This window comes from Desmodus rotundus, chromosome 7 (genome assembly GCF_022682495.2).
Source record: "Desmodus rotundus isolate HL8 chromosome 7, HLdesRot8A.1, whole genome shotgun sequence".
Lineage (NCBI taxonomy): Eukaryota > Metazoa > Chordata > Mammalia > Chiroptera > Phyllostomidae > Desmodus > Desmodus rotundus.
Genome location: NC_071393.1, coordinates 54,315,967 through 54,342,208, shown reverse-complemented (window position 1 = coordinate 54,342,208; position 26,242 = coordinate 54,315,967). Strand labels below are relative to the sequence as shown.

The 26,242-nt window shown below is 39.2% G+C and overlaps 1 protein-coding gene across 3 annotated transcripts in view; it reads left to right on the top strand.

The window, feature by feature from the left end:
* The window catches only part of NPAS3 (neuronal PAS domain protein 3), an 850,571-nt gene that overhangs the window by 64,291 nt on the left and 760,038 nt on the right, over positions 1-26,242 (top strand). The window lies entirely within an intron of this gene.

Below are 26,242 nucleotides of genomic sequence, written 5' to 3'. Positions count from 1 at the left end.
GAAATGACTGAGTCAGAGAGCAACTTCTGGCATCTCTTCTGAAGAGGATCATGGTGTGGTGAGGATGATGATGGCAGCAACGGTGGCACCGGCGCTGCTGCTCGTGGAAGTATTAGTAGCAGCATTAACGGTAGTAGTAATAACACAAGGGTATTTTTTGACCAAGAGTTTTATGCCAGGCAAAGTCATAAATGCTTCACTTTTTCAATCCTCACTAAGCCCTCATAGTACAGCTCTTTTCCCCCATCACATAGGGGAAGAATTGAGGTTTGGAGAGATAACGTAACTTCCCCAAGAATATTCAGCTGGTGAGGGCCAAAGTCAGTATGTAAATTCTGGCTGCTTGGCTCCCAGACCCGGAGCCTCCCAAGGCCAAGCCGACTCAGAGGACAACAGTAGTCTAGCACTAAGCGATCCCCTCTGCCTCATTTCCCCAGTGCAAAGTAAAGGCAGGGGATAGCACAGTCTCTGAGATTTATTACACTCCCCCTGTGATTAGTTACCTCATCAGAAAAAGGGGCTAACAATTGCATTGTGCAGAGTAGATAAGACAATGAGCAAACACATGGTACAGTGTCAGGCAAATAGTAGACACTCAATAAAATTTTAGAGTCCAATAAATAAAACGCTGTTATCATCCACTTATCGTCAAACAGTCAGTCAAGATAATTGCTTCATCATTTGTTCTGCTGGATACGTCCTCAACTGTGGGTGAGGGAGATATTCCAGGGTTACCAGGAACTGCTCTCTGCCCTAAGGATGTGGGTCATAACCAGGGAGAGAGCTTGTGAGAGACCCTCTTAATTGTTGAACTGTAACTGCATATATATTGTATTTGGCTAAATGGAAGTGGTTTTCTGAAAGTAAAAACACCCATGGGTTTCAGGAGTCACAGTGAGAAGTGAGTAGCCCTTCAGGGTAACTTCTAGCCAATTCATGTAAGAAGGAGAGTTCTGCTTTTCCTACCTGTCCAAGTAGCTTTTAATCTTTGTATCTTACTTGTGCCTGGAAAAGAATTGAGTTATAAACCAGTGATATTCTTTGCTTTCTCTTTTTTGTTTTCGGTGTCTTTCCACCACTTGCACGTGATTTACTGCAGGCCGCGACAGTGAGGCAGCCTGCTCCAAGTGCATCACTGGTTTGTGGCAGGGAGGAACCAAGAATTCAGGTTTCTAGATTAGGAAGGTCTGGGATTATGTCTTTTTTCCCCTCAAATAATTCAAAAAAATTTTTACAATTCTTTTTTCTTCTCTCTTTTTTCTTCTGTGCAGTAGGCTGATTTCTCCAAATGAACTCTTATGCAGGACCCAGTATGTACATCAGACAGGAGTGGCCCTGGTCAGGTTGAGTGGGACCTGCGACCAGGCCTGCCTTTCCCTACCTTTTCCTATCCTGTCCATGGTCCTCCATCCACCACCGGAGTTTCTGCACAGAACAATTATACAGAACGTTGCCTTCTCCCTTACAATTTCATTGGTGATATAGGGGCACTGTGAGTTTTAAGACCTGACATAGGACTTAATATTTTTATATTCTCAGCAGTAACTTCTGTAGGGGTATAGAATGGGAGACAATTGAGATCTCTTCTTGCATAAAACAAATCTTCAGTTGCTATTCACTCTGAATATTTAATTTCTAATATTGCATCACTATTTTGGTACTGACTAGCATGTTCTAGTTGTAGAAGGTAACTAGAATTTAGTGAGAAGTTATAACTCATTATATACAAGGAACCATCATTTCTTGAATATAATATAAATTTGTCTTTTAAGTGAGAGTTTCACTTTTCAGATTTAGACCCTATGATAATCCTCAAACTATATCAGGAAAAATATATGATATCATCAGCCTTAAAGCCATAAGTTTTTTAAAAATTGTATTTTATTGATTATGCTATTACAGTTGTCCTGATTTTCCCCCTTTGTTCCCTTCCACCCAGCACCCCTTACTCCCTCAGGCAATCCCCCCACCGTTGTTCATGTCCATGGGTCATGCATATAAGTTCTACTCCATTTCTTATACTGTACTTTACATCCCCATGTCTATTCTGTAACTACCTATTTGTACCTGTTAATCCCCTCATCTATTCACCCATTCCCCCACACTCCTCTCCCATCTGGCAACCATCAAAACACTCTCTGTATCCATGATTCTGTCTCTGTTCTTGCTTACTGAATTTGTTTTTTAGATTCAATTGTTGATAGATATGTATTTTTTGCCATTTTATTATTCATAGTTTTGATCTTTTCCTTAACTGAGTCCCTTTAACATTTCATATAATAATGGTTTGGTGATGATGAACTCCTTTAGTTTCTTCTTGTCTGGGAAGCTCTTTATCTGTCCTTTGATTCTAAATGATAGCTTTGCTGGATAGAGTAATTTTGGCTGTAGGTCCTTGCTTTTCATAACTTTGAGTTTTTCTTGTCAGACCCTTCTAGCCTGCAAAGTTTCTTTTGAGAAATCAGATGACAGTCCTATGGGAACTCCCCTGTAACTAACTGCTTTCCTCCAGCTGCTTGTAAGATTCTCTCTTTATCTTTAATCTTTGGCATTTTAATTATGATGTTTTTTGGAGTGGGGCCTCTTTGCACCCATCTTGTTTGGAACTCTCTGTGCTTCCTGGACTTACATTTCTATTTCCTTCACTAAATTAAGGAAGTTTTCTTTCATTATTTTTTCCAAATAGATTTCCAGTTATTGCTCTTTGTCTTCTCCTTCTGGCACACCTATGATGTGAATGTAGGACCTCTTGAAGTTGTCCCAGAGGCTGCTGATACTATCCTCACATTTTTGGATTATTTTTTCTTGTTGTTTGATTGATTGTTTTTTGCCTCCTTATGTTCCCAATCATTGATTGGACTCTGGGCTTCATCCACTTGACTGTTGTTTCCCTGTAAATTGTTCTTTCCCTGTAAATTGTTCTTTATTTCAATTAGTGTATCCTTTGTTTCTGACTGGATCATTTTCATGCTGTGAAGGTCCTCACTAAGTTCCTTGAGCATCCTTATAACCAGTGTTTTGAACTCTGCATTGGTAGATTGCTTATCTCCATTTCGTTTAGCTCTTTTTCTGGAGTTTTGACCTGTTCTTTTATTTGGGCCACATTTCTTTGTCTCCTTGTTTCTGCAGCCTCCCTGTGTTTGTTTTTATGTATTAGGTAGAGCTGCTTTGATTCTGTGTCTTGGTAGTGTGGCCTAATGTAGTAGGTGTCCTGAAGGGTCCAGTGGCACAGCCTCCCCTATCACCCAAGCTGGGTACTTGAGGTGTGCCCTTCCTGTGGACTGAGTATACCTTTCTGTTGTAGTTGAGCCTGGGTTGCTGTTGGCAGATCAATGGGAGGGATTTACCCAGGCCAGTCAGTTGCAAGGATTGGGTATGACCAATGACCACCACCCTATGTCCTCTGTGGTAGATTAGCTGTGCAGAGGCAGTGTAGTGGTTCTCCAGTGTGGTCTGTAGCTGTCTAATGGACCTGGGGTTTCCTGGGAGGTGCAGGCCAAGATCAATCCCCACTTGTGTTTTGCCTGGGGTCACCCTGCCTGAGCTTAAAGCAATGTGAGATGTTGCTAATTGTGCTGGGCTTGGAGACTCCCAGGCAAAGCCAAGCTTGAATCTAGGCTGGCTGCTGCTAGTACTGGTCCTGGGGCTCATTGAAGCCAACTGTTGCCTGTTTGAGAGGATTTAGGAAGTTGTGAAGCATGAGTCAAGACCAGCTGTTCATATGGAAAAGCAGCTTCGGTGGGCCCAGAAATGGGTTGGGGTGGAGTCTGTGGGGATCTTCACAGTGGGTCAAACTGTGTTAGCCAGGTTGATGGAGTCTCAGATTTGGCACCAGCTTGCCAGCTCTGTGGGGGAAGGGTTTAAAAAAGGGACAGTGGCCTCCATTTGTCTTGATGCCAGGTACCTCAGTTCCTCCCATTATGCCACTGGTGCCTTTCAAGCTGCTACCCTGGTGCTGGAGCTCAGAGGGAGTGAGTCTGAGTAGGTGAATCTGTGTGTGGGTTCTTTAAGAGGAACTGCTTGGGGATCCACAAATTTCTTCCACTAACTCAATCCCATCTGGTTTTTGTAGCCAGAAATTGTGGGGACTTATCTTCCTGGCACTGGAACCCTGGGTTGGTGAACGTGTTGTGTGGCTGGGTCTCTTTGCTTCCAAGATATCCCTCCTGAATTTTTATCCACCATTCATGGATGAGGGACCCACCCATTCTGCATATGTGCCCCTCCTACCAGTCTGGATAATTGTGGTTTCTTTAATTCCGTATTGTCAGACTCCCATTCAGCTTCATTTCTGATGGTTCTGAGTGATGGTTGTTCTGTATTTTAGTTGTAATTTTGATGTGGTTGTGTGAAGAGGTGAGCCATGTCTGCCTACACTGCCATCTTGACTGGAAGTCAAAAGCCATATCCTTTATACACAAATGTATAAACAGTGGCAAAGTATTACATAACTCAGAGCCTGAATTTGTTGCTTAGTATCATAAGTGATGGTATCCATCTGAGTGTTTCTGGAGATTGAGAAAGCAGTGGGGATGAATGGGCTTTTGCCTCAAAATGTTCAATACCCTTGATCGGTAGCAAATTCTGACAATGTATGCCCCTGGGTTTTTGTTCCCTTGCTGATAAGATACATTGATTGAATAGGGGAAAGAAGTCAGAAAAAGCATCATATTCTTCAGTCAAATTCTCCATATCTAAAAAATACATGGAAATCAGATTAGATGGTTTCTTCCTACAACTAATGAAATTGCTTGCTGTTACATTATAAACACTCCTTATCCCTCAATGTTGTCTTGTATACTTCTCTAGATATTAAATATTTATGGTAGGTTTCCAACAATGTTTTAAAATTAGCCAGACTTGACATTCTTACAGAAAAAGTGTTTCAAATGGAATTCAGAGACATGTGTTTTGGCTCATTTAACTAGTTTAGATTTAAAATAATGATTTTAAAAGCAAATTTTATATTCTTGATAGTTTTACTCTATTCCTTTTGTTATTATAAATATAATACATGCTCATTGTATGTGATACAATGCACAGTGAAATAAAGACAAAGTTACCTGTGATCCCACCTTACAGAAATGTAACCATTTAAAAAAATTTGGTGATAGTCTTGTAGACTTTTATTGCATTTTAATGTATATATTCTACTATTACACATTGATCATACTGCATTTTAAATTAATGTATTGTAGAAATCTTTATTAGATAATATAACTATAGTTACACAGTATTTAGTTACACAGTATTTCATGTGAGCAGTTTCTTATTAATGGGCATTTAACCTGATTTTATTATTTTGTTTTTATAAACAATTCTGTGGATATCTTTTTGCACTTGTGTGTGTATTTGTTCAATTATTACATTTGCTTGGGATAAATTCAGAGAGATAGAATATGCATCTAAATTTTGATAAATATTGTTAAGCTGTCCCTCCAGAATTTTTTCATTTCTTTTTATGTTAGTAATACCATGGAGATGTCAAAATAAGCTGAAAAGAGAAATAAAATAATTTTCACTTTTCTAAGTACATTCAAGTGAAGAACACACACAAAAATCAATCGGAAATGTTTCCAGTGCAGGATAAGTAGAGTTGATCTTACTGCTTACTTTTTGTAAGCCATTAACTAATCAGAAAAGCAAATATTTAGAAAGTTGCCCTCTTAATTATTTTAGAATAGACAAAGATACAAAAATGTTAATTTGGGGTAATATTAAGATACACATGGTCCTATTATTTTGGGGAGGATGTGACTACACATTTTATGGCAGAGACACAGATAAGGGGAACAGGGAATCACACTGCTTATTTCTAGAGTAGATCATTCATTTAAGGACTCTATTTTAGTACAAAGGATTTCATCACTACCAACCCATTATTATATGAAATGTTGAAGAGACTTATTTAAGAAAAAGATTGAAACCATGAACATTAAAAAGGCAAAAATTTCACAACTATCAAAAACTGAATCTAAAAGCAAACAACCAGAACAGGAACAGAATCATAGATATGGAGATCATTTGGAGGAGAGAGTTATCAGCTGAAAGGGGGAGGGAGAGAATGGGGGGAAAGTTGCAGAGATTAAGAAGCACAATTGGTAGGAACAAAATAGAGGGATGTTAAGAACAGCATAGGAAATGGAAAAGGCAAAGAACTTACATGCTCAATCCATGGACATGAACTAAAGGGGTATTGCTGAAGGGAAGGGAGTAAGGGGGAAGGAGCAAAGGGGGAAAATTGGGACAACTGTGATAGCATAATCAATAAAATAGACTTAAAAATATAGGAACAATAATTGCAGAGGAATATACAGTTGCTTTTTGTTCACATTGAAGTAGATATGTTTGTAATTAGTGCCTTCAATTTAAAATAAACTACTCAAATACCAGTATGGTAACTCAATGTTCTATAGAACATTCTTTTGAACTAATCTTAAAATGATGATCACATAGTGATAAGAAAATCATTACATCACATCTTAACATATAACATTTCAAATGACAGGTAGTCAAATCCTCGTATATTAACATAAAATATTATATATGTTCCTTTAGTAAATAAACTTATTGGACTGTGGAGAGAAAGTTTCCTTGTTTTAGATATCTGGGTCATAACACTCATTCTTAGGTCATGTTTTGATCAGGGCAAACTGAATGGAACACATGTTTGAGGAAGAAAAGATCATCAGAGGACAATAGTAAACCCACATGAAGAGATTGGTGAGTGTAGGAACTTGACTTCACCTCGAAAGAGAAGAGGCAGTTTTGCCTCCCTGGAGCTGTACAGCAGATGTGAGATCTTCCCCTGGAGCACGAGGCTCGGATGTCTGAGCAAGCGCCGTTCTCTATCAGCCGGACAGTGAGCAGTGTTCCTTGCAGTGACTCCAGATACTGCAGTGGTCTCTCCTGAGAAGTAGAAGGAGGCTGTACAAAGACCTGACATGGTTTCCTGAGATATATACCACACATGTGGAGTGAGAATATTAGAACTGATGGCCTGGGTGTTGAATCTCACTGAACCCAGGGGCTGTTCAATACATGTAGAGGAGAGATGGCCAGAAGGGCCCAAGAAGTTATACCTAAAGGTCCGGATGGAAACTTACAAGGCTTGTAATACAAGTAATGTCTTCATCTGTTTTTTTCAGTTTTCAGGACTGGGAAGAGTGGGCTTGATAGGGTCTCATTATTAGGGACAATAGGGCTTTAAATTGAGATGTGGGTCTTGTGAAGAAAAGAAAGAAATGAAACAAAATAAGCAAAACATAGAATTAGTGTTTGACTAGTGAAGAAGAGTGACTGCAGACCCTGGAAATTCTCTAGAACTCTTACTAAGACATAGAATGGGGGGGGGTCAATATGGTCAGGTATCTGTATGGCATGTAGAAAGTATAGATTTTAAGAAGAAAACTTAATTGTGATGTAGAGTCTAAGGAAATCTTGGCCCAAGGATGAAGGGGAAGGACTAACAATGGAGGAACTGCAATGAAAGAACTTTCTTCCTGCAAGAAGCAGATTAAAAAAAATACAGATAGAACTCACTGTATGTTACATAGGAATATACACACAGCACACACACAAGATATATATGCATACAGACATATATGTGTATTCACACACATATTACATATATTCAGGAAGGTAATACACCCAAAATATGACAGAAGTTACTTCGAGGCAGTAGGATTTTGAATAATTGGTTTTTCTGGTTTTCTATATTTTCACATTTCAACAGTAAGCATCTGTTACTTTGATAATTAAAATAAGATTTAATTAATATTTATAAATATCAGAAATGTTAAAACACACATTTGAGTGGAAAATATCTGGGCATGGATGAAATAATTAGACGGAAGTAGTTGGCCACCTTTTGAAGTGGAGAAGAGCGATAATTGTTTAATTACTGAGACTATAAAACTGTCCTTGAGCTGCGCACAGTAATGCCGGGCAGCTCCATCTCTACAGATGTTCTGTCAGGATTTTGAAAAATTTATGATTTGCCTTTTAAAAATCTCTCAAATAACTGAGAAAACAATGGAGTAATTGGTGACTGCCAATTTAATTCTAAATTAAAAGAGAATTTGTTGATCAAGTGAAGACTGTACATAGTTAGAACTGTAACCTGCAGCTTTAGGAAGCAGATTTTTAAATATTAAAATAAAAATGATTTTAGCTTCCTAAATTCAGGGCCAGAGTCCCTACAATAATTGGTTCATAGTAGATAATCTCATAATATTATAGGTTTGATTCAATGACTTGAGGCTTGAAAAGAATACCTGGTATTTAGTAGACACAGTAATATTTGTGTAATAAATTCATGAATAAAAAAAGGGTGTTTGAGCAAAGGTGAATCATTGGTACAGGGGGTTCTAATAAGAAAAATCAGGCAATAATAGATGACCCCACCAAAAAGTGCAGTTGTCCAAAAACACAGAAGTTTTCAAAGTGCATTTGTAAAATATACAGCAATGGAAGTAGACTTAAAGTTATGTTTGGAAGCATGAAAAGGAGGCAAACAAAAGCACTAGCTTATTTTTTAAGTGGTTGCTCTTCTAGGGGATTCCGTAGTAGCTTGTTACCTGCAACGTGTTCAGCCCTCTGTTGCATCACACTTCACCACCTTTGTCCCTGTGATGCCTACAGATCGTAAGCACACTCTGTCACCTTTGTGTCCCCTTCGTGCTCATCAGAAATACTTGCACATTCTAGGTGTTCCACAAATATTTGCTGATTCGCATTGTTTGGAACAAGTACGCATAATGTCAAATGATGACTAAAGAGTAGAAGCATTGCTAAATTCTGTTTTCTCTGTAAAGGACAATAGTTTTTCACATGGCAAAAGGCAGCACAGCCACAACGAAAAGAACCTGAAAAGCTCAAGTAGGTGTAGAGATTCTTCATGAGCTCATGGTTGCCTTAAATTGGTACGGATTCAGCCATTGCACCAAAGGAATTTTCAGTTGGGATTATGGAACTATTTTTGGAAGTCTTTGGAAAAGCTACGAAAAAGGAGAGAAGAACCTACGTCCTGATATTCTGAGTAAAGTGGACGCCTGAATTTAGACCCGTTCTAGGATGGGAACTAAATGGATCAATGAATTGACGGCACTTGGGAAGACAGTAGTTATTAGGTAACAGCCAGGGTGCCAAGCCAACCTCATTTCCTTTTTTAAAAAAATATAACTACTGAGTCTGCAGGTGAGGGAAATTTCCAAGTGTACTTTAGTTTGTCCAAGTCTTTGAGAAAGAATCTTATGGTTTAATTGTGGGCTTTTTGTGGATAAATATACTGTGTGCTGAGGGAGTATGGGATTGTAGAAAATGGTCCCCAAATGAATATCAAACTGGAGTCTGGTCTTTTAAGAGACACTGCTTTAACCAGATTCTGTTCAACATTTTTACTATAGGCCCATTTATTAATATTCTACAGGTTAGGAAGGAGAGTGGTCATTGATAATGGGGTGGTGAGGGCGGCCCTCACCCTGTTACTAGCTGAGTGACCTTGAGCAAATTACCAACCCCGTGTGTGCCTTAGTCTTTTCACTTGTGAAATGGATATAATAGCACCTACTTGTGTGTATTGCGCATAGGGCCCTGAGCACTGTGCCTTAGAGTTTGCCGAGCTAACCATCTTACACACAAGGAAACCAAGGCTTAGGGAGATTAAATAGCATCAAATGAACAGGAATAAATTTCCTCAAGGTTAATAATGAATTAAGCAAATGAAATCCAAGAGCAATAAATGTCAAGGTCATAAAATTTTTACTTTTGTTAGAAATAATTGGATGAAACTGATCTAGAAGTCTTAGTTGAGTATGAAACGAATGTGATCAACTGTTATATCATGACTTTAGGAATTAGAAACAACACAGCTCGTCCTACTACACCTGGATAATTTGAGCACATCTGGAATATATTGTTTTTTCCCTTCCAAGCATCTGTTAAGAGGGACAGATTGTGGAGAATGGACGCAAAGGTATGTATGGACCTGCTGCAAGAACCGGAGTTAGTAAGTGTGGGCCTGCAGGAACTTGGAAGGAAGCATGATAGCTGTCTTCAGATATTTGGGAGGGGTCTTTTAGAAGAGGGGTTCGTTTATTCTCTGATACTCCAGAATGAGTGCCAGGGGTAGAAGTAATGGGAAGGCCAGTCTGACCTTCAGCGTTGGCCTGATTTCAGAGCCATTCAGAAGTGGGATGGTTCGCCTTTCGTGTGGTAAACGTCATCTAAAGCTGTGGCGGAGGCAGGGCTCTCTGAGATACTGTGGAGGGAGTTTCCATGTTGAACGGGAAGATGACCTCTCAAGTTTCTTCCAAATCTAAGAATTTATCATTTTGTGAGAAACTGAATCTATTGAACTAATACCTTTCTAATGATTAATGTTACTGGTTTAAGGCACCTATTCTCCTTTAAGTTTATGAATTTAATTGATTTTTTACATCACAGACAAGTTGCAAATATAAGAAATATATTTTTCATTTTGGAAAATGATGACTGTTTTAGTGTTATTGGGAAAACCATCATTTTAGTTAGTAAAATTCAAAGCACTGAATTCATTGCATTACAAGAAAGGCAATTTCCTCATCATGATTAATTGTAAGACCTTTCTTCCATTATTAAAGAGAAATCATTTGTGTTTAAAGAGCATTTATGTTGAGTTAAGAAGGTGACATTTCTTTGATGTTTGTGTGTACATAGGGTAGCTTGTAGAAAAAATTAAGAACACAAGAAGTGCAAACTTATAAAAATAACTTTCACATCAAAAGCTTTTTGATATGTATCGAATATACTCCTAGACTTCATAAAGTTATTTATTTTAGAACCCAGATTTTCTTTCTTTCTTAAAAAAAACTCTTAAGATTACTGACTGCTGTATTCCTTTGCCCAAATTCCTGACATTATTTTAGAATTTTTCTGAGTAAAAATGAGTCTGATTTTAGTAGTGAAGTGTGCTTGGGTCACCCCCTCCCCACCCCGGTGTCAGGCCAGCCCCAGCTGCTCCGCACAGGGAGAGCTCCTGTCTGACCGTAGCCACACATCTCACTCCACAGGCAAGCCGCATTCTAATTAGTGACTCAAAGGAAAGTCATTGTTGTCTAGTTGCTTTATCATAATTGCCAAATAATTTCCCATTGAATAAATAAATAATGTGAAGGAGAAACCTCCCCTCATAGTGCTGTCATTAAGGCCTCATTTTTTTTACCCCTCATTTGTATTTGTACTAACACACAGTCCATTTGAAAAGGAGTAATTATAATGGCTTTCTGATGGTAGCCTTTCCTTTTTAAAACTGGGGATGGTTTCCTTTTCTATCCCCACTTTGTGCTGCATGACTTATTTTAAGGTTTAGATAAAGGAAGCTCACGGTGCCTGGTGTCTCTTCAAAGGTGTGTGAAAGTGAGTGATTGATTCGCTGTGTGCATCACTGGAACTGGGTAACTTGCATTATGACTCTGATGTACTGTGTAATTGATGCAAGTCCTTTCATAGCAGTCTGAGATTGAAATCAATATTCATTTGCAGTGCAACAACTGTAATAAACTACATTCCTTTTGTAAGCGGTGGTCTAAGCTTTGTAAAGGATCAGTTAGGAGTGACAGATTATAGTTTTGGTTGGGCTGGAGTCTATTTGAATAGATAGGAACCATGTCTTCAACACAACCCTGTTTAAAACAGCTGGTTTCATGAAATTAACTTTCTGATTCTGCTGTAAAGAAACTCCTTTTGCTTCTCCTTTAGATGAGTCTGTCTTCTATCTGATTACAAACCAAGATCCTATGGGAAGAAGGAGTAATAATTGTTTTCATAAATAAGTTGATTTTCACAATTAACACCATAGGTGTTTTACATACCTTGACAGATTTACAGAATCTGTTTTTAGTGTTATTGCTTTTGAAATATCGGTGATAGGCAACTGGATTTGCATTCTTTGTTACAAATAGATATGCCTTGATGATATCTAGTACAGAATAAAACTGCATATACCAAAGAGATGCATTTTGAAGAATAAAAAACAAATCAATTAATTCCTATAATCAGATAGCACATTTATCATCTTCAGTACAGACCTGTGAGAGCTGGCATAGTTTAGAGGTCAAGTGCTGGTTCTGCGGTCAGGAAAACCCGAGTTCAAATTCCGACCCACTGTTGACCAGCTGTAACCTTGGGCAAGTGAAGTAAATTTAGCCTCAGTTTACTCACCTTCAAAATGCAAATGATTAACTGCAACTCCCCCAGAGTAATGCTAGGAAAGTTAAATAATTATCTTGAAAAACAACACATTACTTGGTACATGTTAAGTACTGGATAAATGTTAGTCAGCTGTAAGGACAATAATCATGCCCATTTTGAAGGGTAGGGTCAGAATTCCTTCCTTTCCACCCAATTTCTACCCCCTTGCAAGTGTCCCCCAGCCCCTCACGGTCTGGACGAGGATCTCAGTGCACATTTTGCTTCCTCGCTATCCTGCTCCTGCCAGACCACTCCGTGTTAAATACTGGTCTGCCCCAAACTGTTCATCCAGGTTTTTTATACTTTTACTATAACAAGTCCAACATTTTTAAATTCATCTCTATTCAACTCACTGCTTCCAACACGTTGCCCTGTAGGTTGCAGGGTTATTGTGAGAGATGATGCGCTGAGAGAAAAGTGCATCACCAGGGCCCAGTGCAGCATCGTCATTGTCCTAATCATTTACCTCAAAGCCAGTGTTCGAGTGCTTGCCTACTAGTCAGAGGCAATGTTCTGTGAGCTTTCCCCAATCGAGAACCGTTACCCCCACTTTACAGAAGCAGAAATCGAGACATAGATGGTAATTTGTACGTAGCAGTTGTCCCAAAAGTGGTGGTTATTTTTACTATTACCTTCATCTAACTGTCTGAATAGTTTCTGGTTTCCTCCAAATACATACATTTCTTGTGTCTCAGGAGTGACAAATTCTACCACAAGGGTTAAAAACGGCCGCCAGACATCGGTACAGGATTTGGGGACCATAAAAATAAATTTTCACTTAAACATGCTTTTCCCACATGTGTTTCCACCCTCTCACCCTCCTGATCTTCCAAAATTCCACCTATTTTTTAAAGCAAAGGTCAAATCCTTTCTCATTGAAGTCATCCCTGATTATTTGCATCCTAGTGTCATCTTTTCTTCTTTGAACTCCTTCAGTACTTCACTCTTCATACACAGTTTAACAGAAAACTGTGTGAATATAATAAAGTATGTAATGTTTTTTGATATAGACTGTGTCACATGCTTTATCCACTTAGTTCTTGTGGTGAGGATCTGTATAGTGATCAGTGGTAGGAGTGGAAATACACAGTAATTGGTGCTACTTACTGAGTACACATATTTTACATACATAAAGACTATCTTTGAAACCACATTTTGAGGTGGATACCGCTGTCCCCAGTGCCCTGATGAGGACAGTGTGATGATGACTCAGAGGTTAGATAATGTGCCCGATGTCACAAAAGGCTGGACTGACCTTTGAACCAGGGCTCTGTCAGACCCCAAACCCCACACTTTTCCCACTTTATCCACCAGAAAGAATCTTCTTTACAGCCTCCTGATCACTTACTAGAATTTTAATCATGACAGGAGAATCACATGTTTGGCCTTTAATAGGTATATTTACATTACAAAATACAAGGCATAAACTTTTTAATGTCTATACAAAAATAATGAAGGTAGAAATTATGAGTCAGTACAAAATAGCATGATACATTGGAGCATATGCTTTGAAGATGAAGTGAAAGTATATACAAGCCACTTAATTATCATCTACAAGGCATTGCCACTATAGTTGTTTGAAAGTATGTTTTCAGAGATTTAAAAAATACTGGTTTTGTACAAGAAAACCCTCTTCATGGTTTAATCAGTGTATCTATAAGCTTTGTGATGCTTTCCTTCCCATAATTAATTATAAATTTTTTAGAGATAAAGATTATATTTTACTATTCTAATCACGTATTTTATTTGTCAGCATCATGTTCGGACTCTTCCATTCTGTGGTTGCCTTGCAGTGAGTTAACCCTGTTGTAGTCAGAAGGTGGGGTATGTGACCTCGCCTTTCCGAGTGCTGACCCAATGCATTGCCTTTATATTTTAATCCAACACTGTTAAACAGTTCGGTAGAAACAAGCATCTCCATCCGAGGGCAGATGCCCACGACATCTGTACTCTTCCAGGCAGACATGACCCAGCTAGTGGCAAACGCAAGTTGAGGAAAAAGGGGCCACACCAGAAACACATCTCAGCTCCGTCTTCTCGTTGTCACCCTCAAGTGTGGCTACCGGTTAAGACCACACCTCACATCTCTGACACAGGTGGTTTGACAAGATGCAATCTGGAGGCTTTCAGAAAGAAATCTGTCTGCGGTAGTTCGTGTGTGACATAAATATTACAGGTCAAATTCATTTTTTTCCAGTGAGACAAAATGTTAACCTTACACTTGGATTCAAAGCTGACCCATGACATCATTTTTGGCATGAATATTTCTATTCATTGCAAGGTGTGACCTAATCTCCATATTTCTTCTATGTATCTTATTTCCTAATTTGACTTGGAGTCAGAGTCACCTTTTTTCATACTTGCATTGATGCTTTCTGCTGCTGGAAATCGAGGTGGAGGCTGTTGACAATTACTGTCATTCCTAATACATTCTAAAAATGCTTTGTGAAGGTGGATTGATTCTGTAGTTGTATAATAACCTGAGTGCGCACTGGTGAAGGGGGTGGGAGAGAATTCAGAATGTGTCTTTTTTACATCAGACATTTAAATCCTTTGGTAGTTTTGAGGTTATAGGGAAATATATGGAAACATCTTTTCCTTGTCTTGCCATATAATATTGACAAATATGAGCTTTTGTCTTGAATGCTAGTTTGTGTTTGTTACAATATTTATATTAAAGTTGAGAGGTTAGATTTATTTGTTTATTATGAATATATTTAGAGAGTAAATTGCAGACATGCATTCAAATCAATTCAGCAAACATTTATTGATCACATCTTGACTTTAGATAATAAGATGTATATGTCAAATAGAAATAACCCATTTATATCAGATGACTATTATTTAAAGGAAACAGCACTCCTCCCGATGAGGCCTCTGGCTGCTTCCTATTCAGTTGTCAGCTATCAGTCTAGATGTTGCTTTCCAGGACACCTCAGATACCTCAAGCTTGGCTATGACCCTTCCGTGAGCCCCTTATCTTGCTTAGTTGTGAGTGTATGTTAATTAAGTATCTTCCTTCCCTACCCGGCAGGTAAGCTTTCAAGGGGCAAGGACTCTGTGTAAGTCCTTATTGTATCCACAGTCTTGAACACAGTTTTGACTTCTAGTAGCTATTCAGTTAACACCTTTTCACGTGACTTGTTTGGGCAGAACTCACTTGTATGTTAGTTAATGCAAGCTACATACTAACAACGGTCCAAATGTTTTCCCTGTTGTTTGCTCTTCTCTACGCACTGTGCTCTTCTTGTGTTTTTTTCATGTTTCCCTAAGGAGCTAGGGAGGACTCTGATCTGTGACCTTATCTGTCCCCATTTTGGTTCTTTCTCACAGTGGGTTTATTGTTCTTTATGCTCCTGCTTCCAATTCACTCACTTCTACTTTATAATCCTCTTAGTGGTAGTATACCAGTTCATCAGACAGCTGGTTTAAATATATTTTTAGGCTTTCTTATAATATTTTGAATGATTCGGTTAATTAACATTTCATGTAAATAAAAATGGGTTTTGCTTCTTGAGGCTAGGACGCAGAATTCCTCATCCTTTTCCTGTGACTCTTCCTATTTTTCCCTCTGTTCCGTTGGAGCTGCTCCTCTCCTCCCAGAGTCTAGCAAGGCTAATCCTTTGCAGCTCAATTCCAGGGTCTCTCTAGGACCTGCCAGCTCAGGGAAAGGGGTGCTGTTAATTGTGATGTGCTCCATCCCCTTGCTTCCTGCACATTAACTATCATTTTGTTCAGTTGAGCCAGTGAAGGAAGGTTAGCAAAACGCTTCTAATTCCTAGGTCAGCTCATACCCTCCAGCCTGGACCACCAACGTTGGCAGGGGATTGGGTCACTGCCAGGCACTTGGAGATATGCACCAGGCTCTGTTTTTCTTGAGCTGAATTGAGTAGTCTTCCTGCTCCCTCCTCTTCTAGGAGTTTACATAGATGGAAAATAAGTTTTCTCTTTTGGCAAAAGAGCAAGGCATTTTAGAGAAAGACGTGTTTGGGCACTGAGTCAGGAGGAATAGGAATCATTGGAAAAGCCATAGTCTATTCATTTTTTCCCTGATTTTCCAGCCCCCCTCCCTTTTTAAAGCTTCTCTTTCTTTTTGAAGATATGTATTAGTGTAATGAATTCCAAGATTGCTAGAAAGAATTTTACTTTTAACTCACACATACTTAACACCTGATTAACTACTTATTCAGATTAGGTTGAGTTGGTTTCTCTCTCTCTCTCTCTCTCTCTCTCTCTCTCTCTCTCTCTCTCTCTCGTTCTTTCTTTGTCTTTGATATTTTATACCCTAGCTTCCACTTAATTTTGGCATCTTGGAAATCCCATTTTATTTTATGAATGTTCATTGAAGAGAGGTAAATATATGCCCCCACCCTCCAAGCCATCTCCATTTGTTTTCTGTATTACATGATTTAGTGCTCGGCTATAAATGGCTCTATTACAGATTCCTCTCCTTTCTATGCTCCCCGTTAATATGTGGATTTACAAGGGGCAGTAGATCTCCCAGAAGCAATATACATATTTTTAACAGAACGTGGGAAGGCTGAACTAACTTGCCCTGAGAGTGACGGACCGGATGTGAAGGCAGTGGGGAGTGTCGCAAATAGCTGACCTCAGCTGCAGCCTTTTCTTCTGCCGGCTCTTTATGCCTCATGGTATCATGTCCAAAGTATAGCCAAACCGCTGAAAGAAAAAACTCACGTATATGTTAGTGAGTTTCCAACCTAGGCCACTTTCACTTAATGCGTCGTCACTAATAAAATGTCACTTGTGCTTTTATGTTTTTTATTATTTTTAAAAAAATATTTATTTATTTTTATTCAGTTACAATTATCTGCATTTTCTCCCCTTCCCTCCACCCCTTGTGCTTTTAAAATTTAAGAAGTTTATTGTGAGTGAAGGTCTTGCCTTGGGCTGTCATGTAGTTCACACTTCAGTCTCCGTAGTAAATCTCAGTTGCACTGTTTTGTGGACACTTAGCTTTAACCTCCAAGGGACAAGATACATTTATATATCATAAACAGGAGCTTTGCCTTTAAGAAGAACATAGTTTTGAAAAAAAAATGTGGTATTCTCTGAAGTTCAACCTCAAATTCATTGGCATTTTACTTTGTCATTTCTGGGATGTGTTCTGTGACTAGCTGGCTATTACCTATTTTTAAATTGTGATGGAGGGGTTTTGGTAAATCTACTTTACAAGGGAAAAGCTTGCACAGTAGTGGGGGTGATACAATTAAAAAGACCCAGGGAGTGAAGACCATCACAGAATAAACACAGAAGTGAACTTAATACTAGAAACACCATTCTTCTGCTTTTTTTCCTTCTTTTCATGCCGGGGTCTTAGTGTAAGATTAACTTTTGTAATTTGGGATATCTTTGGAGTTTGGAACTGCACTTTGTTCCCATCGAAACTTATGGCAATTAACATAGGCAGGTAAAGAAAGAACTAAAATAGTCACTTATGCAGGCACATGGGTGTACCAGGGAAGGAATGCATACCTTTAGATGGGAAAATTACAGAGGAAGTAATGGGGGACATATGTTGAAGAAACAAGTTTGACTAGGCGGAAGTGACCAGTAAGTCATTTAGCCAGGGAGAGCAACACGTGGAAAGGTCAAACTGAGGAAGAGGCTTAGTGATGGAAGAATGGGGAACTGCTTGGTGGGGCTCGAATTGCTTAGGACCGAGCGGCAGACAGGAGTTCGGCAAAGCAGCATTTGAAATGCTGGTGAAGTGAGTGGGCCTTTCTTTGACATGCAGCGGGGGACATTGACTTTAAGCAGAGAAATAACATGATAGAGTCAGTTTCTTAGAGTAACATTGATTTTGATATTTAAAAATGAAAAGTAAGGAGACTCAAAGTAAAAAATGAAGGGAGAACTTAATCAAATCGAAGGAGATCATCTAATATTCTAGTGAAAACTATTTATTACATAGGTTCCAGTTTCTTGGCAGAGCTCTTGAATTTCCAAAAAGAATGACTTTCATCGGCCCAATATTTCCATTAATGGTTTTCTTTTAGTCAGGAGACTCCTATTCTGAAGGATTTAAACATATGATATACTGTGCACTGTTTATCATACTCTATAAAACATGAGTTGGAAGGGCAGCCTTTCTAGCTTTTTGTTCAGACCCTCCAACACTGTGGTCCTGGGAGGCATCGAGGACCACTGCCCATCCTGTGGAAATGGAATTGGGTCATTTCGTTTCTGCTGTGGGGAAAGCGCACTCCAAACTGTGAGCGAGTGTTGCTGGGATAATCGCGGTGTGAAGTACTGACTGCCAAAACCCAAACGAGAAGAACTGAGAGCGCTGCCCAGATGATTAATCGTACTGAAAAAAAATGGTATCCTTTAAATATTTGCCCTCCAAATGGATTATGCCAATTTATACATTATGTATTTGTTGATATTGTCAGTATAACAACGGTGAAATTACAACTTTGAATCAGAGTTCTCCAATTAAACTGATGATTCAAGTGGTCTTCACTGTATCAGTGAGCTCTGCCTCCCTTTGGCAATGCTTAATAAATGCAAATCTGAAAGGCCGCATTGTAGCTTTAAAAATATGCTTATTTTCTGGCTGTTGAGGAGAGGAAAAAGTAAACCTGAACATTTGGATTTCAACCACTGAAGCAAAGACAGAAAGATGATTGAATTTAGTCTTAAGTTTTAGAGAACTAAATTTAATGGTGAGCACAATCGCCCTCTGTGGTGATTGTTTGCAGTGCTGCTTTATTAAGTTATGTAATGGCAGGAGTTCAAATTCAGTGATTTTCAAAATGGTAAATTTAAGGAGTATTTTGAGGTTTCCTGCCAATGTGCAAGTGCAAGGGGTTTCAGAGTGCAGAAAATATTATTTGCACCTTCCTATTTCTGTGGCGTATTATTCTTATTCAAACAATTTTTAGGAATTATATTTAATATGCCGCCTTAAAAATGTTTAAAAATCTCATTTTATTCCCCAAAGATTTGTTTTTTGCTGTTGCGATTAGATGATGACAGCTAGCTGGCTTTTAAAATTGATCAGGAAGTATTCTGGCAGTCAGTCAGTGTTGTAATAGCACTTTAATGGATATGAGCTATTCACCCGGATCAGACTCAATGTCAAAACAGGCGAAAATACAGCTGTCACTCTGGACAACAAGATACTCATATGCAGGCAGCTGCTTAATACCCTGTAGAAAGGCAGCCTTTTTAGTGATATGTAAAAGGTGTGTCAATGCCAGTGTGTGCGTGTGCTGTCAAGCTGGGGCGTGCCGTTTAGAAAGGAGGAGGATGAGGACATGCATGCACTTTATCTGCACACTTTTCAAGCATGTCCTATGAAAATCATCTATGTGTGTACTCTATAGGCAAGCAAAAGAGCCTTATAAATTTCTTCCTTCTTTTATAGACCTGTGCATTAAATACCTACAGAAATACACATGCACACACACATGCCTCCTTGACTCTTCCGGTTAAGCTTGAGGTCAGAGCCCTTCATTCCAGCTCCATACGAGGCTGGTTAACCCTGTGCTGAACGAAACTCAAACGCTCATGCCCCTCTCCAGCCAGTCAGCTGTGTTCATAGCACTGGTTTTGAGGAGAGCTGAAACCGAGGCAAGCACAGTTATTGGCCAAACTGCTCACAGCAGCGCAGCAGTGGACGGGTCATCGCCATCATCGCCGGAATGGCAGTCCCTCACTATAACACCAGGAACAGGAACGTGTGGGTTGTCACTAAAGAGCTCAAATCAGGTCATTGCCACTACTTTATTTAATTCTTGTGTTAGTTCTGTGGAATGTGTAGCAGAGGGCAGTTGATTTTCTGGTTTTATAGGTGAGACAACTATGATGCAGAATGACTAGGTGAATGTCACATGCCTACTTATGACTAATGCTTAGGTGCCACACTCCAAGTTCAGTTCCCTTTTTTATGACACAGTGGCTCCTTCCTATATTCATAGGCTCAGCTCAACACATGTTTTGTAAGCAGCTATTACAGGCCAAGCACTGTTCTATATATTTTAGGTGATGCAAAGTGAGTAAAATGAAGGTTTTGATCTCATGGAGCTGAGAATGTAGAAAAAGAGTAAAGACAATGTATATTGTATACAAATAGACAAAATTCGAGCCCAGTAAATGCCGGAGTAGAGAAGGAAACCATGTTGTGACAGTTCAGAAGGGGATATGTGGAAGGAAAGCCCACGTGAAGGAGACTCGTTTCCTTGAATGACTGTAGGCACCCTTTGAAATAGACCGGTAAACTTCGTATCTTCCCAGGTGAAGCCTAAGATGTGAGCGAGGACAAAAATATATTCAGGCGAATAGTGACTGCTCACAGTGATCAGGATACCAGAGAAGTGCAGGAGAATAGCACATAATGTGACCGGAAAAGGATAGATTGAAGCGTCTGACTTAACTCTGCAGACAAAGAACCATTGGAAGGTTCTGAGCAAGGCAATGACGGATGGGAGCTGTGTTTTAGGAAGATTAATTTGGCAGTGGTGCACAGTAGATACTGAAATGGGGACAGTAGGCACACGAGAAGACCAGTTAGAAGATGTTTGCCACATTCAAGGGAGAAGGAACTGAAGGCCTTCCCCAGGGTAGCAGAGTTTCTGTGGGTTTCTGTGTGGGGCTTTGAGTTCTAATAGCACACGCGATTAGTGCCCCCGACTTGACTTCCAGCTGCCAGCATCCTTGCTCCCAGGATCTCTCTGGCTGCTGAAGCTCTCGCCCGGGATTTGGCATAGTCACCAATGGCCTGATGTACATGGTTTATAAGTACACCAGCTTCTTCGTCCCCTGGGGGGAATAATCCTGAAGTGCAGTTTACACTGGCTGCCAGAGTTCTGTGTTGCAATAAAGGTCCAGGGGCCCACGGCGGTCATATTTATTTCATATCCTTATTGACTGCTCTCCCTCCCCTCTGTGCCTTCTCCTAAACCCTTCCACCATTTCCTTCACCTTTAAATAAATTATTCATACTCAGGTGTCTATCTCACGGTCCACTTCTGGGGACCCTTAACAAGTACACACCCGAGTCCCAGTCTGATCTTACGAGCATGTCTATAATCTGAATCAGAAACTTTCACTGGCGTTAAATTCAAACTTGGGTTTCCACTGGAAATTATAATTTGTTTCATTCATAATCCAAAAACAGTTTCAGTGTGTCTGTAATCTTCTCTTAATACCCAGGTCGGGTTATCAGATTCAAAAGAAACTCTAAGCAGTGACTTGACCCAATTTCTTTGTGGAGCCAGGCAAATGTAGATTTGAAAACATTTCAGTGGAAAGTAGAAATAAAAATAGCCTTCACCTGTGGTATATTAATATCTTCATTTCATTCAAATAAATATATAGCTGATACATTCATGCATATGTACTACATATTGTATATGTCCTCATTAAAATTGTGAACCAGTTAATGTCCATCACCTATTAGAAAATTAGTAGATCATGCCCACGGTATCACATCTGTTCTCTGCCCAGTGGTTCATTTGCTTAACTGATGACCACTCTTTCCCATTAAGAGCTGTCGTGTATTGTGTAATAATGATAACTTCTGTAGTTGCCATCCACAGTGGTACCAGTGACCTCTGATCACATTCTGGTACTGGACAAATGTCCAGCCTTGCTTATGTTTACTCCTTTGTCTCCACAGCTGGTATAATGACATTCCTTTAATGCGTTAAGAACATGTACTAAATTGTTGGATTAAAACCAAATTACCATTGTAGGCACAATTGTTCACTGGCCCTTAGCCTAGGAACCTTGTGCCTACTACACAACCACGTTTATCTGATATTTAGACACCTTATTTGAAAAGCAAAGTAGCACAGATAATTTGTTATACATTGAAGTGACAATTATATAAATCAGGTCATCAGTTACTCAGGATAAATATAATGTTTTTAATTACTGCACTTTTTGTGCTAGGGAAATGGAAATTTTTCTTCTTATTTGAACAAAAGTCTTTTTGCAAAATACTGCATTCAGGTATTTTTTAATTTACTTTTTTTTTACTTAAAGGATATCATTCTAGAATTTAGCTATGAAAATATATATGATTACATAAAATCAGGAGTCAAATTAAAATAGTGTCTCTAAAGTAGGATTAACATTTTGAATTTCAAAAACATTTTATCTTACAATATTGTAAAAAAATGTTATATAATATTGTAAATAAAACCTTGAGTCTTTTATGCCAATTCTATTAAAATGTGATTAACTTCATCTATATTTGCTGGTATACTGGGTGTATATACTCAGTTGGAAAATATAGAAAAGTAATTATATTGAATTTGGTAAGTCCAGACATTCCTTTTCTGGAGCAGTTGCATATTACTTGGCCCTCCAAAAGCATCTTAATGATCCCATTTCATGAATGAGGAACTTCGGGCAAGAGGAGGGTCATGGTGTGACTTGGTCAGCAAGGGCCTGGTGAGAGACCACACCTTGGGACACTTTACTTATCTTCTGAACCTAGTTCAACACTTCTGATTCCTTGGAAAAGTTTTAAAACAAAGTCACTTTTTTCAAGATCATCTGTCAGCTTATAAGAAGCCAATTTCATAGAAAAGTGAAAAAGAGCAGTCAGGCTGGCTGTTTTGTTTAATCAATGCCAATCACATTGATCGGACGAACTTCTTTACTGAATGACTGAACTGATCAGTTATTTTGATAGCTTGCAGACACTTAATGAAAGAGCATCATGTAAAAAGTTAGTCTTATTTTCGGAATGTATTTAGTGAATTTTACATATAAATTAAGCCCTGCAAACTATTTAATACATACATAACATTTGCTAAGTGGGCAAGCAAAAATCGAGGGCCTTTAGAGGACATTTTCTGAACTGGCAGTGATCTCTTTGGTTTATTTTTATCTGTGTTATTAGAACCAGAAGGCATATATATATATATATATTTTGATGGGGCTAGGATTTGCCATAGGAGAAACATAGCCTCACCCTGAGATGGACACACTTGCTGGTACTTTTGACATTTCAAGTGTTTTTATGTTGTGTTAGAGCTTAACCTCTACTGTGCATGTGTCTGATCTCCCCAGCTAAATTGTAAGCTCAGTCTCACACATCTTCAAATCCCCCGAAGTCCCAGCAGAGTGCCTCCTAGTTGCTACTCAATAAATATTTGTTGTTTATTTCAGAGCTGGTTTCTATCTTTGTTGCCATTCAGGCTTTGAAAATATATAACAGACATTAGGCAGAAACTTGAAATGCTTTTTATCAATTGGTGCAGCATTTTCCAATTACTTTGCAAAAGAGACTGCCGAGGGACGTTTTGGAATTGTCTGGGCTACCACCGTGGCTTTAAGGATGAACAGGCTTTTCACTGGCATGAACTCTCCTCTCTCTCTGTTTTGCCCTTTTTTGCTTCCCTACATGTGTGAGCTTCAGGTGAAGGGGCCACTTTTGCCTCCCTGGCAGTTCCCAGTGCTCTTTGATTACTTCCTGGTAGATGTGTGGTTTTCATAGAATTGTTGTAAGTGTGAAGAAGAGTGGAGACAGGATAACAAACGCAAAAGCATCCGCGCTTTCCTAATTTATTTTGACTCTGCCCCGGGAGCCACTTCCTTCTTAATTTGTGGAGTTTATGCACAACTTGTAGCCCTTTGGTGGTTTTTCTTGCTGTTTGGTTGAAAAGAGCCCATGTTCTTCTTTTTTCCAAGTCTGCTTCTAAGGCAAAGAGCTCTGGAGAGCTGAGTTGTCCGAATTTGGGAGTGTGGGTGAGGGTGGGGGAGGGCAGGGTGCTCCCATCCTTAGTTAAGTTTCTAGCAATGGCTTCAGTAAAGATAGCGAGCCCAGGGACCATGAGTTCTGGGCCAGTTCTCTGAAGAGAATGACATTGTTAAAGTTTATAATAACTGGTGTCAGTTTGGTAAGAGCAAGGTGCTGACAGAGGACAGTGATCAAGGTGATGGAGGAGGTCCAGCAGGAAGGGTGAAGACCATGTTCCCGCTTGGGGTGCTGCTGGGTCGGTGCTGCAAAGACCTTTGTGTAAAAAGAGGGCACTGGATGCCTGGATATAAAAGGCGGGAAAGCCAGTGGGGGTGGTACGGGAAGCAGAATTCCTGGACTCTAAATTTCTTGGGCTAGTATGTGACAATGTGATGGTACAGGATTTATTACTGTGATACAGAGCACCTGAAGCAGGTTTTCTCAAAGATAACCTGAAGATTTGGAAAGTGAAATAAAAGTCACTGTGTAGCAAATTTACTCCTAGGATTAATTGTCATATAACATGGAAGGAAATCATTTTGTCTACTACAGATTAAAAGCAGAAACAAACAAACCCTTATTGAGAAACCAGAAGAGACTCTTTGAAGGATGTAGAAGGAATTGGTGTTTTCAGGTACCTGAGCTGAACAACGTATGTGGAAATATGCTACCGACTGGCCCAGCTTCAGACCCATCAAGGGGCTACCCGCACGCACATCTCGGCGTCTTACTCAAGGCATCATTATTACTAGGTTACAAAAAAGCCATAGACATCTTATGAACAGGAGGTGCCATTTAAAGCTGTACTTCTGACTAAGCACCAACTTCTTAGCTTCAGAGTTTTTTGTACGGAGACTGCACGGCGGTGCTTTTGCTTAGAATGCACTTCCATACCCTCCTCTTGATTCATTGAAAGTGTGCATAGATTGGGGAGACCATCAAAATAGAAGCCGAGAATAATCATTCAGGAATGAATATGAGAACTAGGTACCTTAATGAGGTTGTAAAATGTTACTAATATACAGCAGGTCCTCAAATAACATTTCATTCAACATCATTTCGTTATAACGTAGATGAGATGCCATGGGAACTTAACTCGGTTTTATCAATTAACCTATGGTAAAATTGGTTTCTCACTTAATTGATGACATTAAGTGAGGTTTTACTGTGTTTGAGTTTGAAATGTATATTGGAGTACCCTTAATACTTTCGCAATTCATATTGCATATTAAGATAGATGGTTGGGACTTTGCCAAACATCTCAAAATTACTCTATCAGCCAAACTATTTGTTGAAGAAATGAAGTCCTACTCTATGCTCAAGATTCTCAAAAGACCTATTTCTAATAACAGAAGTTTCCCGGAGCCCTGGCCGGGCGGCTCAGTTGGTGGAGTGTTGTCTTTCACTCCAAAAGGTTGCGGGTTGGATCCCTGGTCGGGGCGCGTACAGGAGCCAACTGATCAATCTCTCTCTCTCCCCCTTCCTCTCTCTCAAATCAATAGTAAAATGTCCTCAGGTGAGGGTTAAAAAAGTTTCTATGAAATGCTTACAGGAGTTGGATTGATGCCTTGAAACCGTTCAAAGAAATGGTGACATGTCAGCCAAACAAATCGCATAAACAGTATGTTACTCTTTACTTCAATTATTTTACTCTATTAAATTGATTGTCCTCTTAGATGACTATTAGACTGATTATCCTTGTAGACTCCTGTGGACGTTTAGACTCTTTTGGTACTTTGGATTCAAATCAGAGGCAGTTTGGTCTAGAGAAGCATCATGCCACCTGGTGTCTGTCAAACGTTCCCCCAACCCTGGGTGGGTTTCTTACTTATTAGCTTCACTTGTATAAAAAAAATCTATTTATTATTTTCCTCTTCTCATTTTTAGTATTTCTCCAGATCTGAAATTTTAGTTTTCTTTTACAGGCTAAAAAAAAATGTGCTAATTCTCTCTTAGTTTTTAAACCCATTAGGGAAGGAGGCTTGGGAACAAATGAAATGATTTTTTCAAAAAACATCTATCAAGACATATGCCTTAATCGCCGTATCTTTATTTCTGTAGCAGATAGCAAATTGCTCCTCACTTATCAAATAACAAATAAGAGGCATGTGGGAAGAAGGACGACGAGAAGGCCTACATAGGTGCACGGGATCAGTTTAACAGAATAATGATTAGATGGAGAAATGATGTAAATAATTAAGGATGTCCCTGTGCTCTTTCTAATATAATCTTGATTCTCTGAAAAGAGAAAATACTTATGTTTCTAAACAGAAAAAATAAGTATTCCCAAAA